Source organism: Lepidochelys kempii, chromosome 8 (assembly GCF_965140285.1).
Source record: "Lepidochelys kempii isolate rLepKem1 chromosome 8, rLepKem1.hap1, whole genome shotgun sequence".
Classification (NCBI taxonomy): Eukaryota; Metazoa; Chordata; order Testudines; family Cheloniidae; genus Lepidochelys; species Lepidochelys kempii.
Genome location: NC_136387.1, coordinates 70,681,679 through 70,694,973, shown reverse-complemented (window position 1 = coordinate 70,694,973; position 13,295 = coordinate 70,681,679). Strand labels below are relative to the sequence as shown.

Sequence of the window (13,295 nt, the reverse complement as noted above, 5' to 3'; positions counted from 1 at the left end):
CCAACAAGGTGGGGTCCAGGGTTCGTGGGGGGCTCAACCCCCAACCCTCCTGTGGTCACGTAGGACAGGGGCTAGGGTGTCCGCACTCCGGGATTCTCTCTCTGCAGCTAGCCAACCAAAACACCCCCACTAGTTTTGTAAGGGGACAACAGTCCCCTTACATTTATCACTGCTCCTCAAACATGAGGAAGAAGAAAATGCCCTACAAGTCTGGATGGAAGGACAAATATGAGCAGGCATTTAAAATCCTCAAAGAAGAACTTGCAGATTTCCAATGTTCATGCTCTCAAGTTTGATCTAGAGAAGCGTTCAGCAGGTGGATGAAGAAGGGCAGAACATCCTGTCTGCTAGCAGTCAACTTGTTCTCAGCTAGACTCCCCAGGTTGATTGCTGCTCTCCCGGCCCAATTTGCATTATAAATTATAAAGGAGCTAGTAGCTACCTGAGTGTACATCTTATGACATTCTCCGAACCTATGAGGCCAATGTTTGTCTCAGAATTACCGTGTACCTCCTACGCCAAACAAGTTATTAAGTCTGGTTAAGAAGGTGGAAACTGTGAAGCACATACCAGCTGAGTTAGGAAGGGTCGTGTAGTGGTACGGAAGCAGGGAAGCTGTAGAACTCCCAAGTAGCATGTGCACTGAGGCCCAAGGGTGAGCAAGGAGCTATAGACAGACTGCAGCTCCAAATCCAGTTTCCAAACCAGCAATACTCTTTAGGGACCCCAGATTAGCCTAGGCGGGGTGCAGAACAGAGAAAATCAGCCATTCTTCCTACTGCCTTCTCCCTTGCAGCTGTGGGTAAAGCAGCAAGTGACTACTTGAAAGTCACCAGCCTTCCATCCCTGCTCCCACAGAAGCCCCTAATGCAGCCAGCCACAGGAGCAGCTCACAGATACTTGGTTGCAGGCTCACATAGCACAGGAGCTCTCAGTTTGAAGCTTCTCCCCTCTGTTCCTGTAGCACTCAGCTTAGCCGCATATGAGATGCAGCCCAATGCCTCCACCAATGGATGCTCCAAATCCCAGCCGTGTGTAACCTTCTGCTACGCAGGAAACAGGGAGGGTGAGTCACAAAACAAGCCTATCTTCTCCAGGTCACAATTCTTTGCTTACCAGTGTCCCCCTTCTCCCTCAGGTGCCCCTGCTATTCTAGTCTATTTCACATAACTTCTAACTTATTTTAAGTGAGAAAGAGGTGCCTGTATCAATGGTCAATACCTAATTAGGTTGTGTAATGTGCAAACAGTTCATAATTGAAGTGTTGGTATTCTTTCATTATAAGTCATATGTGGAATGAACCTTGCAGGGTAGTGTTCACATACTTAGCTGCAAGGGCGCTGAAGCTTCATACGTTGGTAATTTATACTTTGAAATTATTTTAAGTCTTTTTTAATTACGTTGCATGAATGGAGAAGTAAAGTATTGTGTCCTGTGAGTCAGCGTTATGGTTGTTTGGGGAAATGCCTTGTATGCATTTGTATACCTCTGGATTTATTTAAATACCAGCAAAGTAGGCATTGGATATTTTGGGCCAGAGCCTCAGTTGGTGTAAATTGGCAGAGCTCTATTTACATCAGTTGATGATCTAGCCCAGTAATCTGAGGGAGCAGAAATAGATCAATGTGTTGTCTCTTGCTGTGTAATATTATATCAGCCTAAAGGGTTCAGGGAAACAATGCAGGAGAGACCTGGGCACTTTATACAAATGAGACGGAAGTTACTTTGATAGAAACAGAAAATATTAAGCTCGCCCCTGAAAGTAAACTACCAACTCTTTTGTTAAAGTGCGGATTTTGCATCTATAGGAGATGATCTTGACATATAATGTATATGTATTGGGTTGTTGATGCTGGGTTTTGCATGTTATGTTTAAAAGTGTTACTCCTTGGTAGTTCTAGGCTAGGAGTACAAGAAGAATTATTTGTGGGGAGACAGGAAATTATTTTTTAATTTGGGAGTCTCAGCTGAGAGGAATAACTCTGAAGGGTTACATATTTCAAATTCCTATATATAGACTGTGGGCAAAATTCAGATGTGACACTAAGGGTGCAGGATGCAAACAGGAAATTGCACCAATTTAAGGTTATGCCTGCGCTATAGACCCTGTGCCGTCATAGCCCCCAAGTGCAGGCACAGCATACACTGATGGAAGGAGTTTTTCTGCCTGTGTAGGAACACAACCTCTCCAAATGATGTTAGCTAAGTTGACAGAAGCATTCTTCCATAGATGTAGTGGTGTCTACACTGGGGATTTTGTCAGGGATTTTTCACACCCCTGACTGACATAGCTGTCAGTGTAAGGTTTAAGTGTACACGAAGCCTAACTAAATTGAATTTTAAGTAAAAAAGAAAAAAAAGAAAAAAAACCAATACAACCTCTTTGTATGGACTCTTAAACCAACTAGAGAGTGGCTAATGTCTACAGCTGATTGGAAAAATGCAGAATTATTTTGTGAAAAATGTTCCAATATTGTTGCAAAAATTATTTTTCAAAATCTCAGGTTTTTTAAATATGTCAATCAGTCTATGAGCTGCACAAAAAGAACCCAAATTATTTTTACAAAAACATTTGAAAAATATTTGTTAAAATGTTCATCCAGTTCTTCTAATATTGATTTATCTTAATTCAGTAACAAATAGATAGTAAGCTTAATTTTGCAATTGCCTTGATTTAAAAACTGACTGAAATTTGTGCACGTCAAGAAGGCATCTAAATTAGTATAACTTACACTCTCTACCCTCCTCCTCAAAAAGCATCCAACACTAACGATGTTTCCATTACTTATGCTCCTTTAGGCTTGGTCTATACTTAACGTACGTCGGCTTAGTAGCTACATCAGTCAGGGGTGTGAAAAAACCCCATCCCGACTGACATAGCTGTGCTGACAAAACCCCCAGCATAGACACAGCTATGCCTATGGCAGAGTGCTTCTGTGAACGTAGCTAATGTCACTCAGAGAGGTGGTGTTCCTACACTGAGGCCTGGTCTACACTAGGAAATTAGGTCAGTATTACTTTATCACTCGGCGGTGTGAAAAATCCACACCCCTGAGCAATGTAACAGAACCGACCTATCTGCTGTAGATAGCATTGGGGAGAATTCTCCTGTCAACCTAGCTACCAACTCTCGGGTAGGTGGAGTTCCTACGCTGAGGGGAGAAGCCCTCCTGTCAGCATAGGTAGCATTGTTACAAAAGTGCTACAGAAATGCAGCAGCAGAGGTGCCACTGTGCCACCGTAGCAGTTTATGTCTAGACAGGTCCTAACAGAAAAACTCCTGTTGGTGTACGCTGCCTCTACACTGGGGGATATGCTGGCACAGCTATGCCAGAACAGGCTTCACAGTGTAGACAGAGCCATATACTCATTTAGGCTTACTCAGTCTTACTGAAATTCTGGTCTATTTACACCTCTTACAAACACATTTACTGCAGCGGGATTGCATAGGAAATAGCTCTGAACAGAATTTGGCCCCTAAAGTCCCACCTACTTACCATCATAAAACTCACTTCCCCTTCCCCACCCAACACCTCTCTTGTCTGCATGAGGACATGCAGGAACATTCATCCAAATTAACTAAGGGCATGGCTACACTTGCAAATGTAGAGTGCTTTGAGTTAAACCAGCCTTCATAGAGCGCAGTAGGGAAAGCTCTGCAGTCTGTCCACACTGACAGCTGCAAGCGCACTGGTGTGTCCATATTTGTGGCACTTGCAGCGGCATTAGGAGTGGTGCATTGTAGGCAGCTACCCCACAGAGCACCTCTTCCCATTCTGGCTCTGTGGCTTGTGGGAAGGGGGTGGAGGGGCAGGGCATTCTGGGTCCTGTCCCAACACCCCATGATGCATTGGTTCGCATCCCAGCAATCCCTCTGCTTCTATCCACAATTGGCGCCATCTTTCAACCGTTTTTGTACTGCACTCTCTGTCTTCCCTTTTAGTCTGCAGGACTGGAGCTTGAACTGCTGAGGAATATGCTGATGAGTCTCGCCAGCATTTCACGTTTGGCAGTCGAGTTATTCCTTAAGATCCAAAGTGACAGTGAGGACTCTGACTATGATATCGACTCAAGTAACCCATACAACACGAGATTGCTTCTGGCATTCACGGACATGCTCATCACCGTGGAACGCCACTTTTTGGTTCAGGAAACAAGCACTGAGCGGTGGGATCACATAGTCATGCAAGTCTGGGATGATGAACAGTGGCTGTAGAACTTTCGGATGAGGAAAGCCACTTTCATGGGACTGTGAGATGAGCTCACCCCCACCCTGCGGCGCAAGGACACGAGATTGAGAGCTGTCCTGCCGGTGGAGAAGTGGGTGGCTATTGCAGTCTGGAAGCTGGCAATACCAGATAGCTACCGATCGGTCACTAACCAGTTTGGAGTGAGGAAGTCGACCGTTGGAATTGTGTTGATGCAAGTTTGCAGGGCCATTAATTGTGTCCTGCTCAGAAGAACCATGACTCTGGGTAACATGCATGACATTGTGGATGGCTTTGCACAAATGGGTTTCCCTAACAGCAGAGGGGCGATAGATGGGACGCATATTCCAATTCTGGCTCCAGTCCACCTAGCCTCTGAGTACGTTAATTGGAAGGGCTATTTCTCTATGGTTCTCCAGGTGCTTGTGGAGCACGGAGAGTGTTTCATTGACATTAACACAGGCTGGCACGGAAAGGTGCATGACACATGCATCTTTTGGAACACTGGCCTGTTCAGGAAGCTGCAAGCCGGGACTTTTTTCCCAGACCAGAAGATCACCCTAGGGGAAGTCTAAATGCCCTTTGTGATCCTTGGAGACCCCACTTACCCTTTAATGCCGTGGCTAATGAAACCCTCCACAGGGAGCCTTGACAGCAGCAAGGAGTGGTTCAACAACAGGCTGAGCCAGTGCAGAATGACTGTGGAGAAGCAGATCGAGGGATGTGATCGTTCCCCTCTATTCGACATTGGTGAGGCCTCATCTGGAGTACTGTGTCCAGTTTTGGGCCCCACACTACGAGAAGGATGTGGAAAAATTGGAGAGAGTCCAGCAGAGGGCAACAAAAATGATTAGGGGGCTGGCACACATGACTTACGAGGAGAGGCTGAGGGAACTGGAATTGTTTAGTCTACAGAAGAGAAGAATGAGGGGAGATTTGACAGCTGCTTTCAACTACCTGAAAGGGGGTTCCAAAGAGGATGGATCTAGACTATTCTCAGGGTAGCGGATGACAGGACAAGGAGTAATGGTCTCAAGTTGCAGTGGGGGAGATTTAGGTTGGATATTAGGAAAAACTTTTTCACTAAGAGGGTGGTGAAACACTGGAATGCGTTACCTAGGGAGGTGGTAGAATCTCCTTCCTTAGAAGTTTTTAAGGTCAAGCTTGACAAAGCCCTGGCTGGGATGATTTAATTGGGGATTGGTTCTGCTTTGAGCAGGGGGTTGGACTAGCTGACCTCCTGAGGTCCCTTCCAACCCTGATATTCTATGATTCTATGGAGTGTGCTTTTGGCTGTTTAAAGGGCCGCTAGCACTCTCTGTATGGGAAGATGGGCCTGACCGATAACAGCATCCCTGCAGTTATATCCTTGTGCTGTACCCTCCATAACATTTGTGAAGGGAAGGGTGAAAGATTCACTCAGGTATGGAACTCAGAGGTTCAACACCTGGAGGCTGAATTTGAACAGCCAAAGAGCAGGGCTATTAGAGGGGCCCAGCACAGGGCTGCCAGGGGCCCAGCGCAGGGCCGAAAGCAGGACTGCAATTGAGGGAGCAATTTGAGGCTGAAAGCCACCAGTAACGTCTGGTGCCCTGCACGGTAGTGAAGTGCAGTGGTTCCAATGTTAATAGGAATCTGTGTTTCCTACATATGATACGCTGACTTGCAGTGGCTGTTGCTTTCCTGGGCTAAGGTATCTTTTACTTTATGCAATAATAAAGAATGTTTTCAAAGCAAAAAAAATCCATTCATTGAAAAGAAAATGCATTTATTGAAAAGAAACACAACTGCTTGGGAAACAGAAAGGGCAAGGGGCTGGCGTGGGGAACGGTACAATCACAGATTTGCGTATGTCCTGTTATCATACTCTCCCTTCCTGTCTGGAGTGCTGTGCAATGAGTGTTGCACTTCAGGATGGCTACGCTGCATGGTGATGGGGGTTGAGTGCAGTGGGTAAGGGTCGTAGTTTTCAGGGCTGGGTGGTGAAGCTACAGGTGTTGGAGGCAGCTGGTGGCAATAAGAACCCGGATGTTGGGGAAAGTGGGTTGGAGGTGACATGGGGGCACAAGGGAAAGTGTTTTGGGACAGAGGCTGCAGGGGTGGGGGCGGGCGCAGTAGTGCTCCGCCCGCATGGCTACGAGCGCCTGGATCAAGTCTGCTTCACGCTCCATGATGCTTATCAGCCGCTCCGTGCTTTGGTGCCGGCCATCCGCATTCTGCTGGTGGACCCTCCTTTCAGTCTCCTGCCACTCCTGCACTTTTTGATTTTCATGAAGGAAGTGCTCCATGACTTCATGCAGCATGTCCTCTTTGCTTCAATGTGGCCTCTTCCTGATTCTTTGTAGCCTCTGGGCCGGTGATATCATGGACAGCTGAGATCTCAAGGCTGCATCTGTAAGGGCAAAATGCAACACTTAACAGAGGCAGCATTGTTCACACCAGACAGAGCAATGATTCCCCTGTACTTAAGGAGGGCAAGCACAGTCTACACAATAGCATAATTTGCCCGTCCCAAAGCGAGCGCACATAACCCACTGGAGCCCCAAAATGGTGAGTAAGCACAGGGTCAAGGGGGACTGATTGTTTCATGTACTGTCCTCTGGGTTTCTGTGTCTTGGGGAGAGCCAACAGCTGCAGGGGACCCCTATACTGAACACTGTCCCCACATTTTCTGAAGGGTTCATGTTTAGCTATTCCACCTGGAAGCAGGCAGGGCACACCCTGACTGTTTTGTAGAAGCAATGCACACATTGCTCTATCCAAGGACAAGGGCTAGATATGAACCATGAGAACTTGATTGTTGGGACAGCAACTGTGGGAAGCTTTCTTAGCCTGGGCTCAAGGCCTGAGAACCAGGATTGTAGTAGATAAAGGATGGTAAATAAGTATATTAATCAACGTCATACATTCCTTTGTGTATCTTTTTGCGGTAGCAGTGTGTAATGCTTAGGGGGGAGAAATATAATAAAAGGAGAAGGTGGAAGGCGGGGGGGCAGAACAGCCCATCTCAGCTGACCAGCCTGCTTGCTTGCATAAGGCTGTGTTCTGTCTCATCATTGAACTGCCACAATTTTCCACAGGAGTTCATCCTGGAAGATATCTTGCTGCTGAGGGAGACCTGGGAAGCAATGGAGGGTCTTCTACTACAATGCGGCTTCCACCCTGGCCCACATGCAGCTTGCCTGTGTGCAGCAATGGTCCCTCCGCCCCTCATGGCACAGTGGTGCGGATATGCTAGCCTGACTCCCACAAAACCTGCGCAAGCGCATTGCCCAAGTTCTGGCTGAGACCTTTGAAGAGATCACTGAGGCTGATTACCACAATGTGAGAGAGCACATCAACGCCCTATTCCGCATCTAGGCATGCATGCAGTCCTAACCCTCCTTACCCCAAGAGCCCGCACCGAATAACTTCCTTCCCAAAATAAAAGTCGCTTACTGGGAACCTCCTCCGGTGTTTGTCCTTCCCCAAGCATTGGTGCTATGACTAGCTACCTTCCTCCTGGCTTGAGAACAGCTCCTGGCTGCATGCATCTAGGGATGCCGGGGTGTCTTCCTCCTCCTCAGCACCCTCGCTCCTGCTTTGCTCCTCCTTCTCCTCCTCCTGCCTTGTTGGACTAGGCTCTGAAGTGTCCATGGTGGTATTTGGAGTGGAGGTGGGGTCACCCCCAAGTATCGCGTCCAGCTTTTTGTGAAAACAGCGGGTCGTGGGGGCAGCACCGGAGCAGCTGTTTGCCTTGCAGGCTTTGTGGTAGGCATTCCGCAGCTCCTTCACTTTAACCCTGCACTGCAGTGCGTCCCAGTCATGACCCCTTTCCATCATGTCCCTTGATATCTGCCTGAAGGTATCGTAATTCCTACGGTTGGAGCACAGCTGGGACTGGACAGCTTCCTCCCCCAAACACTGATGAGGTCCAGCACCTCACCATTGCTCCATACTGGGGCTCGCCTGGCGTGTGGAGGCATGGTCACCTGGAAAGATTCTCTGAGAGCACTCCATGCCTGGCTGAGCAAACAGGAAGGGGATTTTCAAAATTCCCAGAAAATTTAAAGGGCGGGTCTGACAGTTGGTCACCTGAGGGCAGGGCAGTAGAGTTCAAAGTGATGACCAGAGTGGCTAGAACAGGCATTGTGGGACACTTCTGGAGGCAGATCAGAGTGCACTAACAGACCAGGGTGTCCACACTGGTGCTGCGGCACTCCAGCGGGGGCGCATCAAACGTTATTCCACTCGCTCAGGTGGAGTACCAGGAGTGCTCTAACCATGGAGTCAGAGCACTCTACGTGCCTTGCCAGTGTGGACGTGTCGTGAGTTAGAGTGCACTGGGCTGTTTTAATGAGCTGTAACTCGCAAGTGTAGCCATGCCCCAAGCTGGTGTAACCATACACCACGAGGCCAGAAGGGAGCAAAAGAAGCAACTCCTGGACCTAAAGCCTGGTCTATGTGTGAACAGTTACCACCCAAGATGACCTAAATTCTGAACACAGTTTAGCAGTCAATGTGGGCCAGGACAAATCGCATACATCATCATGTCAGCTAATTGTGGTCAGACTCTGAGATTTGCTGACATGATTGGTCCTGATATACACTGTGCTGCTGAATTATCTAATATGATTATTGACAGCTATATTTAAATGTGCCAGCAGTTCACAGAGGGGACCAGACCTTACATGCTTTCCTCTCTTCCATTCTGGCTCCACAGTATGTGCTTACATCAATTTAGATTCATTTTAGAGCAGGCTTCACAAGTAGGTGTAGGAAGGTTCAAGTTAAAGTAGGCTATGCTCAAATAAATTGGTTAGTCTCTAAGGTGCCACAAGTACTCCTTTTCTTTTTGCGAATACAGACTAACACGGCTGTTACTCTGAAACCTATTTAAACTTACACCATCATCCTGCTCCTTGGCCTATAGGTTATACCAGCTTGAACTCCCTTCCACTCACACTCTTATCAGTAAAAGGCTGCAAGGAGGACTCAGGGTATGTCTACACTTGCCAGTAGATCAGCACTGCTGCAATCGATGCAGCGAGTGTTGATTTAGAGGTTTTGGTGTAGACACGCTAAATTGATGGGAGAGCACTCTCCCATCGATTTGTGTACTCCATCTCCCCGAGAAGTGTAGGGGAAGTTTGCGTAAGTTAGCTTGATTTACCACGGTAGTGTAGACCAGCCCTAAGGTACTAAGTGTACCGAAGTCTACATTATTGCATAGGCATCTAACGTGTGTATAACCTTTTAGTTTTACAAAAATACACCCCGCCCAATGATGTTCTGCAAAAACAGAAACACACCCAATGCTGCCAATTTCAGATTCCCAAGAGATTGTGCCAGGGAGACATTTGCTTTATTCTCACATAGACAGAGGCAAAGTGGGAGGAGTCACTCACGTACATACAGTACCTTAAAGTAGGCAGTGAGATACTTTTTTGCTGGCTATACTCTGATTATACATTGGGTGACTTGATTCATCTTTAGGTAGCCAACTGGTTTACAGTCTCCTGGTCAGCCTCAAATGGGTAGGTAGGAGTAAAACAGAATTGGATGCTTTTTTTCTCTATATATCCAGGATCATAAAGGTGTCTGGTAGAATACAGAGAAGCAACCCATAGCGGGAAAGGATGGCACTACGTTCCTGAATTGAAGGTGCAGATACAATTCCCTTCTGAGCCTACAGAAGAAACCCTTTATACATGAGCATCACTTCTGTTTTGTCTGGATTTAATTTCAGATATCTCACTTGCATCCAGGTTCAAACCTCCATAAGGCACAGAGAAAGCACCAAAACAACAGAATCCATTATTCAGTAAAACTAAATTAGCATTAGGTTCAATATCTGCAGGGTCTCGTGTAATTATAGGCCTACATAAATTGCTCCTTAGTTGCCCTTCTTTCTGAAATTGCCACATAATTGTGCCCCAGAATTTAATATTTAGTGTAGCAAAATATTTCTAGTCCTTATGGTGGCAAAGAAAACCTAATAAAATGTGAATGATGTCTGCCTAAGTCTGCAGACAGCTTGAAACAAGAACTCTAAGGATAGGAAGTGCCCCTTTCATCTCAATGCAGTGTTAAATCTGAAGTCTAATGATCCTAGTTTAAATGTTAGCATTTACCATTTCACTGCTGATCATTTTAGAAAAAGCGGTAAGCTAATGTGCTTTGCCACCATGGTTGGTGTGATGACCAAGAGAGTGAGGCAGGGTGCAGTGGGACAGGTACTTGCTGTCAAATGTTGCTAGGTGCAGAAAGAAGAGAACCTTTCACTACTTTTTGTTTCTCTCATGGAGCAAAGCAGTCAGAAAGCAAGCTTCCCCAGATATTTGGGGATTCCTCTTCAATAAGAGAAATCTTGGGTGGCAAAGAACTAGCTACACTCCTCCTGATCCCTGGCACAGGAGGTATTTTGGGGAAAGGTACACAGTCAGGGCACCTGTGCACTCTGGTTTCCTTTGGCTGTTGGTTGGAATGGTCCCTTGGGGTTGTAGGCAGCCAGAAATTGATTAGAGCAACATTTGGGTGTTTTTTGTTTTGTTTTTTTTACTCTAGGGACTGGAGCAGTCCCTAGCCAGTTCCCAGATCCAGGGCCACAAAGTTGGTGTAAAGCCCCCGTGTGTCTCCACAGGTCCTTCACTGAGCACAGCTGAGACAGACCAGAGGCTCAATGCTTTCATAACACCGTATCTATTTTACTAGTACACCGTCTGTCAAGGTTCCTCCCCCACTCTGAACTCTAGGGTACAGATGTGGGGACCTGCATGAAAAACCTCCTAAGCTTATCTTTACCAGCTTAGGTCAAAACTTCCCCAAGGTACAAAATATTACACCCGTTATCCTTGGACTGGCCGCTACCACCACCAAACTAATACTGGTTACTGGGGAAGAGCTGTTTGGACGCGTCCTTCCCCCCAAAATACTTCCCCAAACCCTTGCACCCCACTTCCTGGACAAGGTTTGGTAAAAAGCCTCACCAATTTGCCTAGGTGACTACAGACCCAGACCCTTGGATCTTAAGAACAATGAACAATCCTCCCAACACTTGCACCCCCCCCTTTCCTGGGAAATGTTGGATAAAAAGCCTCACCAATTTGCATAGGTGACCACAGACCCAAACCCTTGGATCTGAGAACAATGAAAAAGCATTCAGTGTTTTACAAGAAGACTTTTAATAAAAAATAGAAGTAAATAGAAATAAAGAAATCCCCCCTGTAAAATCAGGATGGTAGATATCTTACAGGGTAATTAGATTCAAAAACATAGAGAACCCCTCTAGGCAAAACTTTAAGTTACAAAAAAGATACACAGACAGAAATAGTTATTCTATTCAGCACAGTTCTTTTCTCAGCCATTTAAAGAAATCATAATCTAACACATACCTAGCTAGATTACTTACGAAAAGTTCTAAGGCTCCATTCCTGGTCTATCCCTGGCAGAAACCAGCATACAGACAGACACAGACCCTTTGTTTCTCTCCCTCCTCCCAGCTTTTGAAAGTATCTTGTCTCCTCATTGGTCATTTTGGTCAGGTGCCAGCGAGGTTACCTTTAGCTTCTTAACCCTTTACAGGTGAGAGGAGCTTTCCCCTGGCCAGGAGGGATTTCAAAGGGGTTTACCCTTCCCTTTATATTTATGACACGCCCCCCAAATCTCAGCTAGGGTGAAACACTGGCTGGGATTTCTTCCTGGAGCTCTAGGAAAACAGAGTTAATAAGACACATGCATCTCTAAATATACTACCAAGTACATAAAGACTAACAATATTTTCCACCTCTCAAGGACAATTTTAACCAGTTGATTCTGGGAAACTTTCACAGGAGAGTGCATCAGCCACTTTGTTAGAAGCTCCTGAGATGTGTTGGATGTCGAAATCAAAATCTTGGAGAGCTAAACTCCACCGAAGAAGTTTTTTGTTAGTTTCTTTGACGGTGGGAAGCCACTTTAGTGCAGCATGGTCGGTTTGCAGGTGGAAACGCCGTCCCCAAACATATGGGCGTAGCTTTTCCAGAGCTTAGACAATGGCATAACATTCTTTTTCAGTGACTGACCAGTTGCTTTCCCTCTCAGACAGTTTTTTGCTGAGAAACACTACAGGGTGGAATTCTTGATCAGGTCCTTTCTGCATTAAAACTGCTCCCACACCACGCTCGGATGCATCTGTGGTTCCTAGGAACGGTTTGTCAAAGTCTGGGGCCCTTAGTACAGGGTCAGACATGAGTGTCGCTTTAAGCTTGTTAAAGGCCTTCTGACACTTTCCGGTCCACTGAACAGCATTTGGCTGTTTCTTTTTGGTTAGGTCTGTCAGTGGGGCAGCGATTTGGCTGTAGTGCGGTACAAATCGTCTGTAATAACCGGCCAAGCCTAAGAAGGATTGAACCTGTTTCTTTGACTTTGGGACAGGCCACTTTTGGATAGCATCCACTTTGGCCTGTAGGGGGCTGATAGTTCCTTGACCCACCTGGTGTCCAAGGTAAGTCACTCTGTTTAGGCCTATTTGACACTTCTTAGCCTTAACAGTTAGTCCTGCCTCCCTTATGCGCTCAAGGACTTTTTGTAGATGTTCCAGGTGGTCTGCCCAGGAATCCGAAAATATGGCCACATCGTCAAGGTAGGCGACTGCATATTCTCCTAATCCCGCTAGGAGACCATCTACAAGTCTTTGGAAAGTGGCGGGTGCATTTCGCAGCCCGAAAGGGAGTACATTAAATTCATACAGCCCGAGATGTGTGATGAAGGCTGACCTTTCCTTGGCAGATTCATCTAGCGGTACCTGCCAGTACCCCTTGGTTAAGTCCAAGGTAGAGATGAACTGGGCCCGTCCCAGGTTCGCTAATAGTTCATCTGTGCGTGGCATGGGATAGTTGTCTGGGCGAGTTACAGCATTTAGCTTACAGTAGTCCACGCAAAAACGTATTTCCCCATCTGGTTTGGGAACTAGAACCACTGGAGATACCCATGCACTTTCAGAGGGGCGGATTACACCCATCTGTAACATATCCTGGATCTCCCGTTCTATAGCAGTTTTAGCTTGAGGAGACACCCGGTAAGGTTGGACCCTAATTGGGTGAGCATTACCTGTGTCAATGGAGTGGT

General features: G+C 46.6%; 1 protein-coding gene across 5 annotated transcripts in view; it reads left to right on the top strand.

The window, feature by feature from the left end:
* The window catches only part of LOC140916039 (putative ferric-chelate reductase 1), a 139,168-nt gene that overhangs the window by 63,737 nt on the left and 62,136 nt on the right, over window positions 1-13,295 (top strand). The window contains exon 17 of one of the 5 annotated variants that reach the window (XR_012160382.2): window positions 7,289-7,642. The exons of 3 other annotated variants lie outside the window; for them this stretch is intronic. The gene's annotated coding sequence lies outside the window, so the exon portion shown is untranslated. Of the gene's footprint in view, window positions 1-3,943; window positions 5,892-7,288; window positions 7,643-13,295 lie in introns of those variants that run through there. One more of the 5 variants, XR_012160384.2, reaches the window with a different exon arrangement.